A 19,710-nucleotide genomic window follows, 5' to 3' on the forward strand; every position below is an offset into this window, starting at 1 on the left:
AAGTGTCACTTCGGTCGTCGGCAGATTACAGCGCTGGGCCACCTCGTCAACGCTTCCGCTATTCAACCAGACCCAAAGAAAATTCGTGCTGTCGCGTCTTCTCCTGTACCTCAGTCTGTCAAAGACGTCCGAAGTTTTGTAGGACTCCTCCTAATTCCGACGCTTCGTTATAGACTTCGCAGCGATTGCCGGACCTCTTACTGACCTTCTGAAGAAGGACGTGCCGTTTAGTGGGGTCCCGCTCAAACAGCTCCGTTTGCCCACCTCACCAACATTCTCGCCACGCCAGCTATACTGGCCCACTCTAACCCGTCCTCTCCTAAACAGCTGCGTACCGATGCCAGTGGTCACGGCCGCGGAAGCTTCTTAGCCCAGCGCCAACAGGCTCAAGATCGTGTTATCGCATACGATAGCCGCCTCCTCACAGCAGCAGAGCGCAACCATTCGATTACAGATCATGAATGCCTGACCCTCGTCTGGGCGATTTCCAAATTCCGGCCGTACTTGTATGGCAGGCAGTTCTCTGTAATCACGCACCCCCACGTGCTGTGCTGGCTTTCCTCACTCAAGGATCCTACCGGGCAGCTTCGTCGCTGGGCTCTGTGGCTACAAGAATATTCCTGTGCATTATTGTAGAAGGCCGGCCGATTGCATCAAGACGCAGGCTGTTTGTCACGCTATCCAGTGGACGAACCACCCGCCGACCTTGACCCCGTTACCGACGCTTGCATTTTATCCTTTTCTCAGCTGTTACCCGTTGCCGACGAGCAACACTGTGATGCCACTTCGCGCGCCATCATTGATGGCTTGGAATCTTCGCCTTCTGATTCTTGCCTTCACCTGCTTGTTCTCCGGGATGGTGTATTATACCGCCACAATGTACGAAACGATGGTCCTGGTCTTCTCCTCGTCATTCCTAAGCACCTCCGGTCAGCTGTTCTCCAAGAATTTCACGATTTACCAGTGGCAGGTCACCTTGGCGTCTCCCGCACCGACGACCGGATATGCCGAGGCTTCTTTTGGCCAGGCCTTGCTCACACCCTTCGGAAATACGTTGCGACGTATGAAAAATGCCGGCGCCGAGAAACACCTTCGATGCTCCCTTCCGGGTGCCTTCAAACGCTCGACATTCCTTCGGAGCCATTCTTTCGCGTAGGCTTGGACTTACTTGGCCCTTTCCCTCAATGCACGTCTGGCAACAAGTAGGCCACTATGGTAACAGATTACGCCATGCGCTACGGCATCATACGCCTTCACCAGAGCGCTTCCAACGCACTTCCCCACAAATGTTGCCGATTTTCTTTTATGTGACGTGATGCGGCAGCATGGTTCTCCACATCAACTGCTCACAGGCCATGGCCGGACGTTTCTTTCTCAAGTCACCGCCGACATACTGTAGTCCTGCTCAACCAAGCACAATCTGAATACGTCTTACCATGCACAGACTAATGGTCTCACGGAGCATCTAAATCGCACCCTAACAGACATGCTTGGAAAGTACGTCTCTTCCGACCATACTGATTGGGACCTTTCCCTACCCTATCTCACTTATGTATATAATTCGCGTCACGACACAGCCGGTTATTCCCCGTCCTTTCTGTTGTTCCGCCGAGAACCCACATTGCCACTGAACGCATCCCTTCCATCCTCCGCAGCAGACACCAGCGAGTACGCACTTGACGCCATCACCAGGGCAGGCCAAGCACGCGGAATTGCCCGTGCTCGCCTCCTGACTTCCCAAGAGAAGCAACGGCGTTTGTACTATGGGCAACACAGAGACGTCCACTTTTCACCTGGATATATGGTACTCCTGTGGTCCGACTCGTCACGTTCCACTGTGAGAAAAACTCCTGTCTCGGTACACGGGCCCAAATCGCGTGCTGCGGGCCGTGACTCCAGTTACCTACGAGATCGCGCCAGTCCGTACCAGTGCCTCATCTGCCGCAAATTCCACTGACGTTGTGCATATCATACACCTCAAGCCATATTACTCTCGTGTTACCACCGACATTTAAACGCTCCGGGATGGTGCTTCTGCCGCCGGGGGCAATGATACATGCATATTGCGTGTTTCTTGTGGACTATCGATGCACGCGGTGGCCCGACGAAGCCGACGAACGCTCGCTGGCTCTCGAGCTGTCGGCTGAACTGGCCAGCGCTGCAGTTACCCTTTGTAAATATACCTCGTATGCAGTCTCCAGTTCCTAGTCCTTAGATCGCGTAAGAATAATGAATAATATAATACCCAATAGGGATTCCTGCGACACTTCGAAGTTCATCATCATCCTTTGACTAAACGTTTCATTTGTACGTATGCACGGAGATCTTTCACAAAAGTGGTTCGGCAAAAATGAAGCAAAACAATCCCTGAAACCCGTGTCAAATATTTAACGAGTTATACTTGGTGATCACTTTTCTGAAACACTTTACTTAAATAAAGAACAAGGCGAGATTAAAATGGTTATGAATTTTATGAGAGCTGAACTAAATTATATTAAAGTATCAGATGCGCTTAACCATTTACTAAAGCTAAAATGTGCTGCAGATGTGAAGCCAAACTCGTCACGAAAAATAGATCGTGTCTGGATAAACTCTTTTGTAGAATTATGCCTATGGAGCACCAAATCACAATGAGTATATAGTTGTCATAGTCTCTTTTTGATCCCGTCTTATGTAGTGATCTTAATACATTTGGTTTTTTTGTAGATTGGTCCAGATCGTAAGGTGTCGTTTATGATATATAACAAAATGCGTTTGTGCTTATAAAAGGTAACGACCAGTTCTATTTTTCTGATGCCATCGCAGCGTGATGATTTTGTAATATTAAAAGACCTCATAGCATGCCACAATTCTGTCTCAGATACCTCTGGGAAAAAGCAGAATTGCCTTGCTTACATGATGACTTAAGCTGGCAGTGGACGGGTAAACTTTTTATCAGAATTCTCCGTGATCAGAGAAATGTTTTTTTTTAAATTCTTGGAAAGCTTCGATACAGAGTGATTAGGGAAAGCTTTATGGAGTGTATCATCTATTTCTCTCTGAGGTAGTCTTCTTACTACACTATTTGCAACCTCCCACGTTTAGAAGCGTACGGTGAGGGGCTAGTTGGTATGACATTATGAGAACAAAGAAAAACTGCGCAAAAAAGAACAAGACAAGGAAAGAACCTGCGCCCGTGTCGTGTGGTTCTTTCCTTGTCTTGTTCTTTTTTGCGCAGTTTTTCTTTGTTCTCCCACGTTTTACTCGTGTCGCCACGACAAGATAAAATTTAGTTAAATTTTAACTTTGGCTCTATCTTACTCCTAGTTTGTATGAATTATTTGCGCAGTACTGCATATGCTAGGCTGGCCTAATAGTTTTTATTAATTATGAGAATATGGAGATTACGGAGATAACTCCATAATCTTATAATCCATACACTGCTTATAATCCATATGCTTGAATGGTTCCGATAGCAGAAGCTAACCTCGTACCTTACGTTAAACTCAGCGGCATGTAATTTGTAAGCTGCCAAATGACTGTGATTTACTAGGGAACCCCAGGTAAGTAATTCCATCATATCTGGCTTCGGTATCCAAATGAATATGTCTTATCTAATTGGATCACAAGAGGCGAGGAACCAGCTCAACTGGAGAGGGATTCGATGGGGCCTAGCCACTGCACTGAAAATCGATAACCGGACGAGGACGGTGGTGCCGGCGTCTGTGATTGGTCCGATTTTCTTACTTAATTTACAGTGGCTCGTCGACAATCGTGGCGGCATGCAACGGAAGCTTAAAAATGACGCTAAAACGGATCCTCAGCAGAGAATAATCGGCAGGACGAGGTCGCAAACGTGCCGAAAGTGCGCGAAAATGTTACACGGCCACGCAAGAAGTTTTATTAAACGCAAATAAACCCATGCTCTCCGGCAGGTGCGCGTAGCCAGTGCTCATTGAGCGATCGGCAACAGCCATCTTTTATTCCTTTCAGAACGGGGCAGCCTGCGGCCATTCAGAAGAAAATTCAATTTTGTTTGGCATAGTAATGCCTCTTTAACGCGTACACGTCACTTTGACGCGGTGAGTTTATTGGGTATAGTGACGTCGCGTGACAGGCAGGTGAAGTGGGTGCAGCCCGAAAACTTTTAACTAATAGTCGAAGGCTAGTGGCGAAAGGGCGTGGAATCAGAAATAACTATTTTTCTTTTGTTCGGCCAAGTGATGAATAATCAGTGTGCACACGTCATATGAGACGGGGAGCTATCGCGGTTTTCGTGACATCGCGTGACAGACAGGTGAAGTAAGGGCGGTCCAAGAAAGTTTTTCGCCAATCGTGGAGGGCTGATTGCAGAATTGGAATAGAAAAGTTTGGAATAATTTTAAGTTACAGCGCCCCAGGGCGGTTTTCTAGAAAATGTTTTCCAGCAAACTTCCTTCAACCCCTTTTGAGGCATTCCACGACATTCTAAGATCGCCATTGTCTCCACCTATGGGCAAGCCCACTGGTATTAATTCTCAAATCAACTTTAAAAATGGGATTCCTAGCGTGGAAACACTGCAGCCTAGTAAGTTGTCGACAACATATTACAACATATCTACTAAGATAATTGCACATTGATTAGAGGGACACTTGCTCTTAATTATTGGGGAGTGCCAATCGTACGGATTGAGAGGCAGAGTAATATTGACAAATCTGCACAACATGGGAGTTGTATGCGAAGCAGTAGAGGTAGAACACGAGTAGCTGCGAGGCTAGAACTTGACATGAACAAACCTTTTCATCGTGTTGCTGACCCAAATTTGTTTCCCTTGCTTGTTGCAGTCGGCGTGGGAACTCGTCCCTGGAATTCGTCTCGGCAACAGACCGTTCCTCAGGGTATTTCTGAGCATCTGGACTTCAACATGTCGAACGACGCGATATCGCTTACCCATAGGTTTGGTTCTTTCGTTGCGAATAATTGTCGTGCCATCCTCGAGACATTTACTTCGTCGAAGACTAAAGGAAGTATATTAGCGCACAAAGCTTCGTGGCTCAGGCATTTCAGAGGGGGAATATTTTTTACGACTATGCGTAGCTCCCACAAAAAGCTTCTGGATTACGCAAAAACCTCTGGCCAGCAGTATACTCCTCGTTCTAATAGATTGTACATTAATAAAAAGCGTTACGTTGTTTGTCCTGTTACCAAGCGCATGTCCGAGACCGAAACCATGCGGACTCCCGCGAGGGCTAACAGTACCATGGTTAATCCTTCCAACAGTAATGATTCGTCTATGTCTTTTTTTTAGCAATCACATAACCAATCAGGTAAAATCCTGTCTGTCATTAACACTAATGCGCGTTGTGTCTGCCACAGGCGTGACGCGTTCCTTTCTAGTATTGATATTTGCTCCGCGGATATGGTTATTTTCACCTAGACCTGGCTCTCGTATAAAATTGCTAATCACGAAATTCTACAATGCGAAAATGAATTCACATTTCATCGATTTGACGATGACCTGCACACAGGTGGCGGTGTTCTCATTGGCTTACGTGAAAGGTTCGCATCTGATGTAGTGGTGTTGGAGTCTCTTCTGAAATTCGCATTGCGCGCGCTAGAAATAGGTCAACACAGCGTTATTTTGTGTGCCTGCTACAGACTGCCGTCTTTGCCAAATTTGTGTTTTGATCTGCCTGATGCTCTAAATTTCATGATTGCACGGTTTCCTAGTCTTTCCTTGTTCTCGGTAGGTGACGTTAATTTCCCTACAATCGACTAGTGCGTAAGCCCCCCCCCCCCCCTCCTGCCCCCAATGCAGTGCGTTAATTTATCTTACTGCTCTTAGCTGGTTTAACTTTGTCTCGATTGTAGCCTCGTACAGCTTGCTCATCAGCCCTAAGCGATGTTTACCAAATACCGCAAATGTTTTAGGTCTGATACTGACTACTTTTTTAATCTTGTTGCGTCAGTAGTTTATTTACCAGAGTTAAATTATTATTGGGTGTTTCAGTTTCTTCTAGGCACCTCTGTTCATCCTAATAGCCCTGTAAAAGCTATCACAGAGCAAAAAATATCATGCTTCCGTCACTAATAACAAAAACTTGCATTCTTTCTCATCGACTACTTGCCTGGGTTTCACACACTCCCAGTGCACGAGAACTGAGACCTGTTCAAACATAACGTAACTCCTCCGATAGATTCATACCTTCCTGAAAGAAAAACATCCAATCGTTCATGGACGCCATGGATTAGCAAAAACTTCAAAGGCTTGCTGAACAAAAAAAAAAAAAAACGATTGTTTCGTTGCTGTAAAACAGCTTAGACCACTGAATGTGGGGCTTCCTACGTCAGCGTTGATAAAGGTAAAACACCACAGCGGTACTTGCACTATCGTGCAGAGGCTTGGCATAAATGTTTTTGTGATTAGATGGCAACCCACCAGCTGGTCAGCTAGCAGAGCAGCGACTCCCATCAGTTACTAAAGCAAGAAGCAAAAATATCTGACAGCACAGCATCTAAAGAGCTTTTATGTTAAGCAGCTGGACTAACCCGAATAAACTGCTTCCTGATGAAAATATTATACTTTGTCCAAGAAAGACAAAAATTTTGAGGTAATAAGACATCCTATTCAAATGAACTAAGGCTGGTCGGAGTTAAGAAATTTCCAAGCGAAGATTTTTGTGGATACGCGTTTGCTGCTACATTATATAGATCTATAATGAGAAATTTGCGAATTTATCGAAGTATCTTAAGATGCGAATGGAATGTATCGTATCGGATACACTAATGGCGGTAGCAGCTTGTATATGTGTCTCAAATGTTTGTTTCCGGAGTAAATTGTATCGTATAATGATACAATTGCAAAGTATTATTGCACAGCCCTGACCAGCAGCCCGTCTCAAATGAGATACCCAAATTTTCATTATCATCATAATGACAACAGCTTTGTGTGCTTGTACCAATATTCAAAGTGCGCCTATTTTTAGGCGAATGTTAAATTTCTCGATGCATTTCTTCAAGAAAAAAAAAATGCGTAATAGAATAAGTAAGACAATTAACAATAAGTGACATTTATATAATTACTTACCCGCACATATATCAATTTACAAATTGTTGCAAGTCAATTCGCAAGGCGTATCAACTTGGAACAAATTCTAAGAACTACGCCAGTTCGGGAATAATTTCAAAGTATTCGATGAAATGCATTGTCGTTCAAAGTACTGTTGTGCTTCGATGCCTAAACTAGCGTTTTCTTTAAAAAGTAGGTGAAGAACCAGTGCCTTTTACCCGCAACTTTCACGATGCACGTCTAGAAACCACTGCCATTCTCAAAATTTTTTCAGAATTAATATGCCTTGCTAACTCACTAGCTGCAATTAGTGGATTGAAATATGTATCATAAAGCAATTCTCTAAAATTTTAATTTGTGTAATGATGTTTATTATTCAATTTAGCATTTTTATTTTTCATGGAAGTAATGGCCGCCTGACGGTGTAATTGAGCTCAAGGCTTAGAATTGTGCTATCTGGCACATACAATTTTGAAACTATTTCATGCAGCTAGAAGACGTAATCGAAGCGCCGCATTCATGCACCCTAATGTTCCACCTGTCATTTCCCTTTTTAACTAATATCCAGATTTTTTTCAGTTTTCTCTCAATGCCAGTTGCTGCAGCTCAGTGGATACGGCCTTGCGTTGCTGAACACAAGGTTGCTGGTTCAACTCCTGAAACGTCACCCGCATTTGGATCTGTCTGAAATGGAATAACGCGCTTGTAGTTCCTTTCAGAACTGTTACTGGTTTAATGAGTCGGTGCAATTGCGTCTTTACGAACAGCGTGAAAAAAACAAACTCGACACTATGAAGAGCACGATAAGACGAAGAGCTTTTAGAAATGATATATTTTATGATAATTAGTAATGATGGGTTTTTCATTATTGTTCGGCTTCCCCAAGCGCTTCTCAGATGCATTTATTTGAGCTCATTTATGGGTGCACTTGTTTCACCGGAACACTGTCTACTCAATCGTGTAATCCTTGTTGACTTGACTTGCTCGAAGAAGGAATGCTGACGAATAATTTTGACAGGGTCATTCCAGTTTCCGTGAGAAGCACATAGCGTGCGGTGCTTGTCCTTTACGGCCTGCATCAATGAAGATAAAAAAAAAGTGCAAGTTTGATCAATCGTGCTTTTGAAGACATCGCAATATTTTTCAATGCGCTAGCATGCATACCCTGAGTAACAAAGCAGAACAAAAAATTCTAGAACTACGGATAAATAAGGATGATAGCATGAAGACAATGGGACCACGACACTGGAATAACTAATCCACAATGATGACGACGTCGTCACGAGAATGGAATGAAGACGCTGAAATAACAGCGCTCGTATGACGACGACGGCGAAACGAAGACAGCATGACAACGACGTGATGACGACGCTGATTTAATGATGATATCATGAACATAACAGCGTGATAACGATGGCCTCACGACAGCAAGATGATGATGTTGGAATGACGCTGGCAGCGTAACCATGACGTGACGAAGACCATGGCATGGCGGCACTAGAATGGCTACTACAGAAAGACGACGGAGGCATGACAACGGTGGCCACCTGGCACCAGCAAAAACAAATGCCGAGAGAGAGTTGCGCTATACTAATTGAAGTACAACCACATTAGGAAGGCGCACTAAGCTTTAAAAAAAATAGGCACTCCCCCTAAGTTTAGCGGTCAGTGTCCATCCCCTGCGGAGTAGCGGAGCACCTGACAAAGGCGGCGGTCAGACCGGTAATGCAGCTGAGGGTGTTAAGAATCTCTGAACCTGGACGGACCGCCACTGGAAACTGACCCTGGCGACGTTCAACAATGGAACCGTTCGATTGAAGCTAGCGTAGCATGATTCTTTGAGGAAATATCAGGCATTCTTTGAGATATCATTGGCCTTAGCTGCATCAGAGAAACTGGTGAGGCTTATACAGTACTGACTAACGGCCACGCTCTCTGCTATAGAGGACACCCAGATAAGAAGCAATACGGGTAGCATTCCTAATTCATAAGGACTTAGGGAATGACATTACCGAATTCTACAGCAATAATGAATGGGTAGCAGTAGTCGCAATAAAAGTTAATAATAGGTATAGAATAAAGGTAATACATCCCTATGCTTTAACCTCAAGTCACGATGAAGATGAAATAGATCAGTTTTATGAAGATGTTGAAATAGCGATGAGAAAAGTGCAAACTCAGTATACTGTAGTTAAAAAATAAATTATGGGGTTTTACGTGCCAAAACCACTTTCTGATAATGAGGCACGGTGTAGTGGAGGACTCAGGAAATTTCGGCCGCCTGGTGTTCTTTAACGTGCACCTAAATCGTACGTGCACGTTAAGTGCACGTGCACCTAACGTACACGGGCGTTTTCGCATTTCGCCCCCATCGAAATGCGGCCGCGGTGGTCGGGATTCGATCCCACGACCTCGTGCTCAGCAGCCGAACACAATAGCCACTGAACAACCGCGACGGTTTATACCGTATTCATGGGTGACTTGAATGCAGAATTGGGAGAAAACAGACTGGTGAACAAGCAATTGGCAACTACGGCATCAATTCTACGAACACTAGACGAGAGATGCTGGTAGAATTCGCGGAAAGAAATAAGCTGCGAACAATGAACACCTTCTTCAGGAAGCGTAGCAACAGAAAGTGAACCTGGAAAATCCATATAGGTGACACAAGAAATGAAATAGATTTCATATTTTCTGCCGATCTCATCATAGTGTAGGGTGTAGAAGTGTAGGGTACTGTAAGGGGATGGGGGGGTGCAGGTATCATAGGTTGGTGAGGTCTAGGATACACTTCACTATGAAGAGAGAAAGGTTAAATTTGGCCAAGAAGAAACAGGCCAACCTAGACGCAGTAAGGACAAAAGCAGGCCAATTCCGGCCGGTACTTAAAGCAAATATCCAGCATTAGAATAGAGATATGAAGTAGGATACAGATAATGAATGAAACCGTAAATAGGATGGATTCTGAAGCAGCAATTGAAGTAGGAGGTAGGGCACCAAGACAACCAGTAGGTAAGCTCTCTCAAGTAACAAATGACCTAATAAAGAAAATACAAAGAATCAAAGTGTCCAACTCAAGAGATCAGATGGAATTCGCAGAACTGTCGAAACTGAATAACAAGTTGATAGTAAGGCAGATTCGAAATTATAAGTTGAGAATGACTGAGAAAGCAGTAAAAATGGATGCATCATGAAATAACTGAGAAGAGAACATGGCATAGGACAAGCGAAGATGTATGCACTTAAAAATAACCAAAACAATGTCAACAGCAACTTCGAAAGTATAGTAAAAGCAACAGACGAATTCTTTACTGACCTGCACAGTATCCAGTGCAACCACAATACCTCCATTCAACGTAGTAATGAACAGGTTACAGAGGCTCCTTCTATAACTAGCGATGAAGTTAAAAGGGCCTTGGAAGATATGAAAGGGGGAAGAGCAGCAGGCGAAGATGAAATTATTGTCGATTTATTCAAACATGGAGGAGACACTATGTTTGAAAAACTTGCGGCCCTTTATACGAAATGTCTCACGACTTCAAGGGTCCTAGAGAACTGGAAGAATGCCAACATTATACTAATTCAGAAAAAAGGAGACGTTAAAGAATTGAAAAAAAAATATAGGCCCATTAGCTTACTTCTAGTATGTATAATATATTCAGCAATTTCCAATTAAATAACGGCAACACTTCAGTCAACCAAGAGAATAGGCAGGCTTCAGGAACAAATACTCTACATTGGATCACATCCACGTCATCAATCAGGTAATCGAGAAATCCGCTGAGCACGATCAACCTCTCTAGATGATTTTCAGCCTCTCTAGATAGAACCTCTCTAGATGCTTATAGGTAAAGATAGAAGCAGTGACAGAAGCATTACGTAATCAAGGAGTACAGAAGGCATACGTGAGGATCTGGGGAAATATCTACAAAGGTTCCACAGCTACATTGGTTCTCCATAAGAAAAATAGAAAGATAACTATAAGGAAAGGGGTTAGACAAGGAGACACATTCTCTCTAGTTCTATTCATAGCATGCTTGGAAGAAGTGTTCAAGCTATTAAACTGTGAAAGCTTACGAGTGAGGATCAATGGCGAGCATCTCAGCAACCTTTGGTTTGCAGATGGCATTGTTCTGTTCAACACGAGTTACAAGAAATGATCCAGGGCCTTAAAAGAGAGTGTGTAAGAGTGTGGTTGAAGATTAGTATGCAGAAGACAAAGATAAAGAAAGATGGCATGGCAAGAAAACAAGAGTTCAGGGTCACCAGTCAGCCTGTATAGTCTGTGAAATAGTGAGTTTACCTATGTCAAATACTTGCCGGGACTCTGATGATGAGAAGGTATTGTACAGAATATTAAAAACGAGTTCGAATTCATATGACAGACATTGTGGATCCTCACTGGGAGCTTACCGCTATCATTGAAAACAAAGGTCTACAATCAATTCATTCTACCGGTGCTAGCAGATCGGGTAGAAACTTTGAAACTGACAAAGATGCTCGAGAACAAGTTAAGGACCGCACATAGAGCGATGGAAGGAAGAACGTTAGGCGTAACGTTAAGACACAGGAAGACAGTGGTGTTGATCAGCGAGCAAACGGGAATAGCCGATATTCTAATTGAGTGTAAGAGAAAAGCTGGAGCTAGTCAGGCCATGCAATGCGCAGGTTAGATAACCGGCTTGCTATTAGGGTTACAGAATGGATGCCAAGGGAAGGCAGCGTAGTCAAGGTCGGCAGAACACTACGTGGGCTGAAGAAATGAGGCAATAAGACACGAAGAGGTATTCGTCCTGCAGTGTAGATTATATATATTGACAAATAGCGTTAGGGTGATGTTGCTGACAGTAGGAAATTTTCATTTAATAAATTTCTAAGGGCAAATAGTTGTCAATATACAAGTATACATATATGTATAAGGGCGTATCAGCGATACTCTCCCCTATTTATTATTAGCCAAAATAAGGTACAGTGCTCACGGAATGAAACGCGTCAATTTAGGGCTAAGTAATGCGCGTACTTTCGTTTCAACCGGCTACAGTTCGTGTCACATCGACGTAATTCCGGCGCGTACACTTACATCAGAGTCCTCGTCACCTTTGGTGACCAAATTCCTAGCGACATGACATGGTGCTCTCGCGTACTTTGCACACATGTATGGTTCTACTAAATGTTCCGTGTCCCATTTCATTCCGTGAGCACTGTACATATAGGTAATTACAAATATACGTCTTTTTTACCTACAATATACTATATTTCCCCATAGTCGCCACACCAGTGTCGACATGTGTCGCCATCGCAGCAATAAATTTGAGATGCCCTTGTCGTGTGTCAGCGACCCGCGCGTCCTTCCTGAACGCTCATTCTCATGCAAGTCTTCACGGCCTTTTGCGGACTAACAACACCACCTCTTCACACTTCTCGAAGCAAGACACCTTTCGCCATAGGTGAGCCGCATTCTTCCTGTAAATTTTGATGGAGTTCGAGAGATATATATATATATATATATAAGAAGAACAGTACGACGTGCGTTCAATAAACAGAGCATATTTGGCTGACGTTAGGGCTGGTGGGCCAGCCGTTGTCAAAGTCGACTATGACAAAGGATGGTTCACCAGCCGAAACGTGATAGATAGATAGATAGATAGATAGATAGATAGATAGATAGATAGATAGATAGATAGATAGATAGATAGATAGATAGATAGATAGATAGATAGATAGACAGACAGACAGACAGACAGACAGACAGACAGACAGACAGACAGACAGACAGACAGACAGACAGACAGACAGACAGACAGACAGACAGACAGACAGACAGACAGACAGACAGACAGACAGACAGACAGACAGATAGATAGATAGATAGATAGATAGATAGATAGATAGATAGATAGATAGATAGATAGATAGATAGATAGATAGATAGATAGATAGATAGATAGATAGATAGATAGATAGATAGATAGATAGATAGATAGATAGATAGATAGATAGATAGATAGATAGATAGATAGATAGATAGATAGATAGATAGATAGACATACATAAGCGCCTCGGGGCGGTGTAGTGGCTATGGCGCTGCGTTACTAAGGCAAAGGCGGGGGACCGAATCTCAGTCGCGGGGCTCGCATTTCCTTGGGACTAAATGCAAAAACTCCGGCGTAAAGCGCGCTTGTTGCACGTTAGGTCAAAATAAGGGCAACAGCTGATCCGGAGTCCCGCACTACGGCGTACCCCATTACCAAATCGTGGATATGGCACGTAATACCCCCTCCATAAATTATAATTGGTTTCCTTACCGCGTAATAAGCTTATTATGCGTAAAAGTTGTTTACCTGCTATTTATGGAGGAATGATAGGTCATATCATGTGCAGAAGTCAATATTGGTGTTGCGCTTGATTTTGTTTTTGGCATCATCCTTACCAGCCTATTTTATGTCCACTGCAGGACGACGGCCTCTGCCTGCGATCTCCAGTTACCCCTGTCCTGCGCCAACTGATTCTAACTTGTGCAGCCGCCAAATCTACGGCAGAACGCAGCTCACGATGGCAGCATTATTGCGATTAGCATTCAAGCAATATAGCCACCCACCATATTGCTAAGGTATAGTGAGGTGAAGCTGGAAATGTGTAGTTGTCGTTCTGAGACTCCGTTGCTTCGGCTATATGCGACATATTCTGTGTCCAACCTCAGCCCACTTTTCCGTGGCACTCGCTTGCCAAGGTGGCTCTTGGGCACGACCGCATGAGTCCGAAGTAGTGACGTTGAGGAAATGATGAATAGGAAAAGATGCTCATAGAAATACAAATGCGCTATGACAATGTCAGCACGGCGATGAGAGGCCAGCATTCTGAAACACTCCTTTCCTTATTAAGGATGTCTCACACGCTCTAATGCGACCTGGCATCAATTCTGGAACGTACCTTACTAAGGGCCTCCTTGGTGCTTCCCCGCGCTTAGGGAACCAGGATGCTACCTTCATGCTTCTTAACCATGCTCCTCTAAATGAACACATGCTTCTCCGCACGACTTTATGTGCGGTACACTCGGCCAGAATAGGTGCAGTGCGCAGCCAAGGCCACGGTAGCCAGCTGCCCTGTATTGACGTCCAGTTTGGTTCCGCGAACCGCGATTTGTGCCATATCTTTTTAGTTTGATTTTGTGAAAAGCGAGCGGCGAGAATGACGGCCTTGCGATATTTATCCGAAGGTGATAGCTTCGAAAGCTACGCACGGTTTCTTCGATGAGCAAATGAACTTCTTTACGGGAATGTGTATATGCCTCCGCCTTTGACTCCAGCCCGGCGTCTGATTGGCAGGCAGAATCCACTGGAATATTACGACGAAGTGAACTTTCTAGCCCGGTAACGTTTTTCCAAGCGGGTTGTTACTGCCATACTGGCAGAGCTGCACTGCACTGTAACACTGACAACACAGGGGAGCTGCAGCCTGCTCTCTTGAAGGTCCTCATCACACTGCGTTTTTACGGAACGGGTGCCATGCAAACTGTAGGAGGCGACCTTGTGTGTGTATCCCAACCCTCTGTGTGCCGATGTATCTGGGAGGTGACACAGCTGATGATATACCTACGTCTGTATCCCAAGTCGTTCGGCTGCCAAACGCCACAGAAGCGAGGGTAGTCATCACCGGGTTCTATTCAGTTGGAGGATTCCCTGGGGTTACTGGGTGCATTGATTGTACTCATATACCCATTAAAATTCCCAGTGGAGATGGCGGAGAAGTATTCCGAAACATGAAAGAAGTATTCTCGGCAAATACACACACACACGAAACAAAACGTATGAAAAGAAAAGAAGAAAACGACGCTTGACCAACCGAACTCAGATGCTGCCATAGTTGCTCTACTGTGTTTTTTTTCCTGCCATATGCATCATTTTTGAACTATTTTTACGTTAGTAACCAAAGAAATGGAATTTATGCCCCGGTATAAAATAGAAATGCAATTGTAACAGTTCCGGCACTTTACCTTGGCAAGTAATTACAAATATTTTGCATTTTTTGTAAGTAATCTCAAAACCAGAAGCATCTAATGTTACACTTCCTTTGGTGAGGCGCTCCTACCCGCAGGGAAGGCGAAAGGAAGCTTTTAGAATTCGCGGTGGCCTTCCGAGGGCGCCTAGCGGTTAGGTAGCATGGAGGACTCCTTGAGGAAGGTAGGGAAACGGTCTAAGGTTAGGAGCATTTCAGAATCCGGCCCTATCAGCCTGAAATAATGATGCAGGTATGACAACTATAGGGTGACGATGACGGTATCGAGAAAACGGCATGCCCATGACTGTTTGACGACGAGGGCAAGTCCTTCATGGTTTGGCGACTATGGTATAGCAACGTATGCATGACGGTAACTGTCTGCCCACGACGCAATGAGAACGATGGCATAACAAAGCCATGATTATGATGAAGTGAAGGAGTAGATATGACGTGTGACTACAAAGGAATGACGAGAATGGCTTGCCCTTTCATATGTGATTACAATACTACAAAGACAGTTTTAGGGGCAAGGCACAACGACGACGGCATATGGACGCCTTTGTGACGATGATCGCATGAAAACAAAAGAATGACGAAATTTCAATGACAAAGCTAGAATGATGACGATGCAATTATACGGCAGCGTCACGACAGTGACCACATACTTAGTTGCCCAAACTTTAAGACAACATGGAGCATTGAGTCGAAGATGACGATCGCATCACCAGCGTCAGATGACGAAGCCGGTATGACTAGGGTATGATGAAGTTAGGGCCAAACAATGAAATCTTCCTTACCTCAGTAAGGAAGCCTTCATTGCGGTGAGGCTACCTTATGTCACTCTGAAAGCTTCCTTACTGAGGGGCCCTCGGTGAAGGCTTCCTTGGTGCTTCCTCAGCTTAAGGTAGCTCCAAAGCTACCTTCATGCGTCCTTACGCCGCTCCTGGCCCTGAACGAGCGCTTCACCTCATTGCTTAACCACGTGACGTTTGCTTGCGCATGCGCGCTGTCGCCCACCTGCGGTGGTGGGGGTGAAAAGCATTTATTGGGCTATATAGAGAAGTGCTCGGGGAGAGACCTCTAGTTGGTCGCGCCCCTTGCAATACTGGGCGGAGTCTCTCATTCCGGGACCCCGTTGGTCTTGACCGCTACGGAGGTCCGCCGAACTAGGGCTTGTTGGGCCGATAGTTCCTGGCAGCCGAGTAGGGCCGCCTCCCAGTCCTCTCGGAGAGGGGAAGGGGTGATGGGGAGGAGTGGAGGATTTTGCCTGCATGCCCAAACCATGTGGAAGGTGTTGGCCACCTCCCCACAGTAAGAGCAGCGGCCGTCAAAAGAAGGATCAAAGTGCTTGAGCACCGCCGGGAATAGCACGGTGTTTGTAAAGAGCCTAAGGAGAGTTCGTTCGCCAGGTTTACCTAGTCCCTTCATAGGAACCGGGTAATGGCACTGTTCGGCACGCTAGTGATAAGTAATGTCTTTAAAAGAAAGAAGAGGGCTGTGATCTGGGTCAAGGTCCTCCCAAGTAATGCCTGGTGCCCGGTAAGTGAGTGCGCGGGCTGCCTCATGGGCGGCTTCGTTACCTGGCATGCCTTGGTGGCCGGGGACCCATATTATTGAGCGATGAGTTGGATCGCAGTCGCGAATACAGCGGCGAAGAATTTTGTCAGTGACAGGAGTGATCCATCCCAATTAAAAGTTACGACAAGCTCCACGGGAGTCTGTGAGGATGAATTTAGAGTCGGGATGGGAGGCTGCGAGGGCGATCGCCACCTCCTCCGCATGCGTTGAGCTGGCTGCTTTGAACGAGAGGCCATCCACTTGTCTTTCCTCGTGTACGATTGCAGCCGTATACCATCCCCCCCTGGAGTGGTTGGGACCTGCAATATCGACGTAGAAGACGTGCTTCTTAGAGCCATAGTGGCGGTGCTGGAATCCACCCGCGCCTGGCGCCGGCCATTAGGGTCCCCCTTGTTCATCTTAGTTGGAAGGGGTCAAACGTAGAGGGCGCGTCTCCGCAGTTCGGGCACTCGAACCCTTTCCATCGTAAGGTGGTCATGTTCAATATGTAACCGGTCTAAGAGGCGGCGACCGGACACGGTCTGGGCGAGACGCGTGTATTGGTTAACCAGATGCGCCTCGCGAAGTTCCCGATAGGTGTTTACCACCTCCAAAGCGAGAAGACGCGCGTTGGAAGTGGAGATCGGGAGGTCGAGGGCTCTCTTGAACATTTTGCGGAGTACTACCTCCAAGCAATTTTCGTCATGTTTCCGTAAGCGTAGGTATGGGGTCGAGTACAGTACTCTACTAATTACGAAGGCATATGCGAGCCGCACCGCCTCCTTACTTCGCAACCCTCCTCGGTTGTTGGAAACGCGGCGAACCATCCGGCAACCTGGTCGCTGACCTTGCCGAGTTTGGCAAGAGTTGTGCCTGCCTTGCGGCGTTGATTAATGAAGAGACCGAGTATTCGAATCTTCTCCACTTCTCGAATGGAGCCACTGGCGAGAGAAAGCTGAACTGAGATTTTGCATTTCGGGGAAGTTTGAATATGCACAAATTGAGACTTGGACGGGAAGCTTTGGAGGCCGCAGTACGTCGCATAGTGGTCTACTATGCTCGCCGCTGCATGCAGGCATTCCTCCATTTCTCCTATGTTTCCCGTAGTGGCCCAGATGGTGATGTCGTCGGCGTACAGCGCATGCTGAACACCATCGACACCCGCCAGCTGTGCCGGGAGGTGTGCCATGGCAATGTTAAGGAGAAGCGGGGACAACACAGCGCCTTGTGGTGTGCCCCGTGCTCACATCTCAAATGGGCCGTACTCGGTCTCTTGTAGGCGTATATAGGCCAAGCGGTCCGTTAAGAAATATTTGATATAGTTGAATGTACGAGCGCCGCAGTTGGTCTCACTAAGGTGCTTCAGTATGACGGCGTGCTTAACATTACCACACACTTGAGATCGAGTACCAGGACTATCTTGTCGTTATGTGAGTGTTCTGTGGATTCGAGATTCTCGTGATGAAGCTGTAAAAGGATGTCGTGTGCCTACTTATGAGGTCAGAAGCCGAACCTGGTGTCGGCGAAGGTGTCCTTGCTCTCGAGATATTCCGAGAGGCGGTCACGCACCATCGTTACCACGAGTTTCACTACACATGAAGTGAGGGAGATGGGCAGGAGGTTGTCTATGTTTACCGATTTCCCCGCCTTCGGGATAAAGGTTACCAACAATGTCTTCCAATCGGCTGGCAACGAAGTGTCCCCCGTCCAAATGGCGTCGATGTATTCGAGTGGGGTTTCGTTCGCCCGATCCTGAAGGTTTGCCAATAGTTTGACTGTTACCTTATCCCTCCCGGGTGCCGTGCCCCTGAGCATTCGTGCAAGAGCCGCGCGAAGGTCGTGAAGCCGGAAAGGCTGATCCATTTCCGGATTATCGCAGCCTGCATACGAATAACCCATCCCTCGCGGGTATCGATCCTGATTGAGGTATTGTGAGCGCAAAGCGTTCACTAGCTGCTCCGTGTTTCCTTGAAAGTTCTGTAGTGCGCGAGTGAGGTGTTTCTTGGTTTCCGATCGTGTTTGTGTAGGGTCTATGAGTTTCCTGAAGAGCCGCCAAGTGTTGCGGCTCGACATCTGTTTTGCTGCGCTGTTACATCTATCTACCCAGTTAGTGTCGGCGAGCTGGGCAGCGTACTCGGCTGCTGGCTGAGTAAGGTCATAGATACGAGCGCGGAGTTTACGATTGTGTTCCTGCCGCCAACATCGTTTGGTTAAGCTCCGGCGAGCTTCCCAGAGGTGCATCAGGTGGTTATCCACGTCCGGTGCACGTTCTGTAAGCTGTATCTGCTTTTCGTGTGAACGGAGTGTTTGCATGAGTCCGTGCGCCCAAGTGGAGTAGCCTTGTTCCAAGAGAGAAGTTACTGGGACGGCCTGGCGGAAAGCACTCCAGTCGGGAAGTTTGGCTTGTGCAAGGGGGCGATGTCAGGGTCGAGTGTAAATGATAGTGTTCAGTATGCAGTGGTCGCTACCGAGGGTCTCTTCGGTGTTGATCCAGTCTGCGTGTCCGATGTGTTTCGTGAGGGTAAGGTCGGGGCAGGTGTCCCGAGTGACAGAACTCCCTACACGTGTTGGGTGGACCGGGTCGGTTAGAAGAGTGATGCCCAGCATAGATATACGTCCGGCCAACTTACGACCACGCAGCTCTTCCTTGCGATAGCCCCACATGGGACAGGGGGCGTTAAAATCGCCCACTATCATCAAGGGATCGCGACCCGCGATCCTTAGCGCTGCGCTAAAGATCTTAGAAAAATGAACGCTATTTAGTTTCGGGGGGCAGTATATATTAAGAATGTGTACGGGGCTATCTGTTCGCTGCAGGGGGAGGACAGAAACCATCACGAACGAATATTTCAGATTTATGTCGAGATCAACCTCCTGCGCTGTGTAGCCTTTATTGACTAGGAGACAGGTGGACGGGTCTCGCTGAAAAGCGTTATAGCTCGAGAGCTTAACCGCAGCCCCGGTTTCTTGCAGTGCAAGGACTGCGGCGGGGTATTCGAGATTGTCAATGTACGCCCTTAAGTGGGCGCGTTTCGTCCTGTCTTTGAAACCCCGACAGTTCCACTGTACAAGAGAGAGAGCTTGCTGTCTTTGCGGGGGGGGGGGGGGGGGGGGGCGCCGCCCTCTA

Source organism: Dermacentor andersoni, chromosome 10 (assembly GCF_023375885.2).
Source record: "Dermacentor andersoni chromosome 10, qqDerAnde1_hic_scaffold, whole genome shotgun sequence".
Classification (NCBI taxonomy): domain Eukaryota; kingdom Metazoa; phylum Arthropoda; class Arachnida; order Ixodida; family Ixodidae; genus Dermacentor; species Dermacentor andersoni.